General features: G+C 37.1%; 1 pseudogene across 1 annotated transcript; it reads left to right on the plus strand.

The window, feature by feature from the left end:
• Window positions 1-308: 308 nt before the first annotated feature.
• Window positions 309-1137, plus strand: LOC309824792 (exosome complex component RRP43-like; annotated as a pseudogene). The gene has a single exon. The product of its transcript is annotated as an exosome complex component RRP43-like (transcript).
• The last annotated feature ends 4207 nt before the right edge of the window (window positions 1138-5344 follow it).

The following is a 5344-nucleotide window of genomic DNA, read 5'->3' on the forward strand; positions in this document are numbered from 1 at the left end:
AAGACTTTACTTATTTTCACTTTGCATTTTGATGTGTTATCTCTTCCCTGAATTTTCTGGAAAGGACCAAAGGGTTCAAAGAAAGGGGAAAGTATCAGTTAATTTTTTAACACTTTAACCCTCCTAATTTTTTATATACAGTGTAATAAGCCATGAATAAAATTGCAGAATTAATGGAGAGTTTAAAATACGGTGAAGCAAACTCAGTGTATGAAAGAATTGTAAGGAATGAGAGAAGGAACAGAAAAAGAAAATAAAGGAAGTGTGTATTTTTGTTCAAATATGTGTGTTGGACCCGCGGGTGGAAGATGGCATCTGGGTTCAAAACTGTGGAACCTCTGGAGTATTACAGGAGATTTTTGAAAGTGAACTGCCGTCCTGATGGAAAAGAACTTGGTGAATTGAGAACCACAACTGTCAGTGTAGGTTCAATTGGTACTGCAGATGGTTCTTCTGTAGTGAAGCTGGGAAATACTACAGTAATTTGTGGAATTAAAGTGGAATTTGGAGCACCACCAACAGATGCCCCTGATAAAGGATATGTTGTTCCTAATTTGGATCTATCACCTCTGTGTTCCTGGAGATTTCGGTCTGGACCTCCTGGAGAAGAGGCCCAAGTGGCCAGCCAGTTCATTACAGGTATCATTGAAAATTCAGATAATTCAGAAAGAGGACTTATGTATCTCTCCAGGAAAGCTTGCTTGGGTTCTATACTGTGATCTCATTTGCCTCAACCATGATGGAAACATTTTGGATGCTTGTACCTTTGCTTTGTTAGCAGATTTAAAAAATGTACAGTGGCCTGAAGTTACTATAAGTGAAGAAACTGCTGTAGCAGAAGTTCATTGAAAGAAGAGAAGTTATTTGAGTATTAGAACTCATCGGTTGCAATTTCCTTTGCTGTGTTTGATGACACTCTGCTTACAGTTGACCCTACTGAAAAGGAGGAACATCTGGCAACTGCAACCTTAACAGTAGTAATGGACGAGGAAGGCAAGCTATGTTGTCTTCACAAACCAGGTGGAAGTGGACTGACTGGAACTAAACTTCAAGACTGTATGAGCCAAGCAGTTATAAGACACAAAGAAGTAAAAAAACTGATGGATGAAGTATTTGAGGGTATGAAACCCAAATAAACAACCACCACGTTTTCAAAACAGATTTGTAAAAGCTGTATTTGTTACACTGTGCACAAACCTTTTATACTAAAATAAATATCAAACTACATTCTTCTGAAAAAAACAAAAAAGTGTGTGTTGGTGAGGTCTGCATGCTTTGATATGACATTGAATAAATAGAATTGGTAGTATACACCATGATGTTATTTGAGATAGATCTTAGTGTTTGAAGAAAGACATGAAAAAAATCATGGAAGTGCTCTGTTGTAACATCAGATTAAATGAAACAATAATAGGTAAATAAACTTCTAAGCACTGAGATTTTAAGATGCACATCAATTTTTCAAATCACTATAAAAAAACCCCTACATTTTAATTGCATTTAGCAAAACTGCTGAATCCCAAAACAGGCACTGTCACTTCTAAAATCTTCTAAAAACTCCCACAGAGAAAAATACCCCACCTGTCCCAATGCTAATCTTCTCCCAGGGACCTCTCTCCCAAACTCACTTAGTGTTTTGGTCACAGGGTATAGATGAAGAGATAGTATGAACAGAGCCAATAATGTTTCACTCATTTTCATTTTATCAAGTTCACTAGTTTTTAAGGTAGCTACAGAAACAGAAGGCCCAACAAGAAAACACCAGAGACTCCTGCTAACTGTCCCTTGATAAACATAACTCATCGAAAATATGTGTGAATAGATGACATTTAAAAAGGCAAAATCTTGACTATTCTTAGCTCACAAATTCTTTGGAAGCTTCTTAAAGGAATAAGCTGGCAATGCTCTCACATTTCAATTTTAAAATGAAAGGAATCTCTGAACTTTCCTTCTTTAGCAACAAACTCCCTTAACCCCTTGCCCCACTCCCATAAAGAAAAAAAAAAAAAAACAGAATAGGTTAAGATCCTTAGTATACATACTCCCCTTTTTGCCTAGATCCAGGTATAACCTGGAATCTGGATTTATCCTTCATACCTCATTAGTCAAGTTTAACACTTTTATTTTCCTCTTTAGTTTAGATTGCATTTTCTCACGATTAAAAATGGATAGCTGTGGCTTGGAAATGGGAAACGACACCATCTACGAACTAGAGCAAAGTTGAAGACGACTCTAAATTTTTTGAAAATATTTTTGGTAATTCCATGATCTTTCCTGACAATTGGTTACTCTACCCTCACTGAATCCTGTGGTATAAACTTACACACCCGAAGTTTATGGTACAACAAAGTACAGCTTCAGAGCTAGTAGTAGCATTTTTTTTCCTTTTCTTTTTTTAATTGAATGGTCTTTCCAAGCAAGTCTAATTAGCTAACAGTGTTATAGCTCTGGAGTACTGAGTTCATTAAAGATATTCGGAGTACTGGTCCTGCAAAGCTTAGCTGCATGTGGCTATTGGATCACATATCTACTTTTCTGCCATGTAAGAAGAAAACATCTCAGAATATAACTATTAGTTGGCTTTGTGGTGTTGGGTTAGTGTGCCAGTCTGAGGTTAGAGCAGAGATGGGATCCCAAGCCCTGGGCTTTGTATTATATAGTATTGTATTTTTGATGTTGTACTTAAGGGTCAATTACTGTTTCCATTATAAACCCTGTTTTTCAAGGGTTTATAGCTCACCAATTTTCATTTTGGTATGCAAGCTGCATGAATACACAGGTTTTAAAAATAGCTTAAATTGAGCAGTGCCATTTTTAGATATAAAGCAGTAAAATATACTTTTCATTGGTTTCAGTTTGTTTTGGAAGTTTCCAATCTAAAAGTTTATTCTATCTTAAAATGCAAAAATGCGTGTTTTTTTTCATTCATTTTCATAACAACTTTGATGGTAAAAGGAAGCCAGAGTGGATATCAAATGACACTTCAAGGAGGAAAACAATTTAAAAATCTTTTTTGTGTGAAGATTTGTGGGTAGATGTCATTCCAGTCAATGTTCTTAAAAATCAATAAGCTAATCAATCAATATTCCCTGAGCATGAGCACTATTGCATGCCACTGTTGTGACAGGTACTGTGAGAAATGAAACAGCTCCCTGCCCACAATGTGTTTGAAATTCTAGTTAGAGAGAAATACAAAGACAGTAATATTAAGTATCAATAAAACAGCAACATACATGGAAGCATTTAAGTGATAAATCATGTGGCCAAGAATTTAAGAGGCAAAAGCAAAGCAATTCACAGAGTCGTGCAACTTACTAATGCCTTGCAAAAAGAACAAGAAATTCCAATGTATGGTAATTGCCCAGATATGGAAATTTACCCATCTAGGGTCATGAGGTCTTAAAAACTCTTTCCCTGACCATCAGAATTAGAATATCCCTACTGAAGGGCAAAGTTGTTCTCTCTGCCATACTGAATGTTTCCAAATCATAAAAGCAAATTTTCTCTCGCATTAATTTAAACTAAACTTCTTGAAATGGTCCTCTACACAAGCTATTTTCACTGTCACCCTACTCTCACTCCCCAACCTATTCCAGTCTGGTTTCCAGCAGCACTACACAGCTCATACTACTTTTGCCAAAGTTACCAATGACCTCCTGTTGCTGCTGCCAGTGAAGAAGGCTTTGCTTTTCTCTTTCACCTAAATTTATCTCAATTTAGAAGAAGGATACAGTGTTCTATCTTTTGTCTCATAATGACGTTTGTCACTTCTTGTTCTACCCAGCATCCATTCCCCTCCCCTTGCGATGGGCACCTCTCTTTCTCTTTCAGGGACTGCCCCATTGGTGTGGAGTTTTGGTGGGAGATAATGGTTGCTTCCCATCAAGGAAGCTGAAGGGCCAGAACCTCCTTCTCTTTTCCCCAGCTCAGGAAATAGTGCTGTAGGCAGGACTCAGCCAACTACACACTTTCTCCTGGGACTTTAATGCCTGATCAAGTCAGGGTGTAGGGATGGTTAGACATCATATTCATGTACTGGCAGTGACAGAAGACCCCACAATTCTTGCTGCATCACACTTGTTATAGTTCATTCTATGCAGCTCCCCGGATCTCATTTTGTTTTCCAAAACTAGTTCTCCATTTTCTCTTCATTTCTGTTATCTCCAGATAGTCTTCAAGTAAATTTAAATTTTGCTTAAAATAGAAAGTCAGCCTCTGCTGCTTATAAACAGAATGTTAATAGATATAATTTCCAATGTTTGGCTCTTCTTTATAGCTTTTGCAGATTCATTTTCCACTGTCTATTCTTTATATGTTGCAATTCTTCCAGACACTTTGTAATGTCCCTTCTCATTTCACCCTCTGTTACCTACATGGGTTATTTTAACTACTCCCCTGACTTCAACTATTACCCACATGCTAATGACTTCTAAATCTAGCTAGTCATTCCAAATCTCTCCTCTGACCCTCATATTTCTTTATTTATGCCATTTGTTTTTTCATTTATTCTATAAATAACTTCTACTATGAGGCATATATATGATAGACAATGGAGAAACAAAGCAATATAGTTTTCCATTTAATGATGGTTAGTCTAGTGGATTCCATAATCTTGTGAAATGCATAATTCCATAAACTTTAACCTAATGGATGTCATAGTCTAGTGGATTCCATAGATGCTATGTAATATTCAACAACTCCACTTGGATATCTCAAAAATAGTGAATTCATCATCTTTCCTTGACATCTGTACTCAAATATTTCTCCTACCGGGATCCCTATTTCAATGAAAGTACTCAACTGCTTATACCAGGAACCTGAGCATTACACTAATTTTTCCTCTTCACTCCGTCCCCACCTCTGCACCAATTATTAAAGCTTGTTCATTCAGCGGTCTCAATATCTCTAGAATGTGTCCACTGTCTGTCATCACTTTTGCTGCTGCCTTATCTATATAGGCCTCCATTCCCTTTTTCTAGGATCAACACAACACTAGTCTTGGTTTTTATGTCCAAACTGCAGCCAGAGTGAACTTGACAAAATTCAAGCCTATTTGTGATGATATTCTAGTTAAAACCCTTTGAAGACTCCATAATAATCTCAAAATAAAATGTAAGCTCTTTTCAAATCCCTTCCTTGTTACATTTCCAACCCCTCACGCATTGGCCTACAAACTTCTCACACTAGCTACTGAAATTCTCTCACATCAGCAAATGGATTGTGCTCTCTCTCTCAACTCTCCTTCTACTCAGCATATCTTCCCAGTTTCATATGAATTCCAACCAGGTCAGCTCCACTCATTGCTTAGGTAATTTATCTCTCCCTCTGAAGGCTTACTCTTCCT

This window comes from Grampus griseus, assembly GCF_964374135.1.
Source record: "Grampus griseus genome assembly, chromosome: 7".
Taxonomy (NCBI): domain Eukaryota; kingdom Metazoa; phylum Chordata; class Mammalia; order Artiodactyla; family Delphinidae; genus Grampus; species Grampus griseus.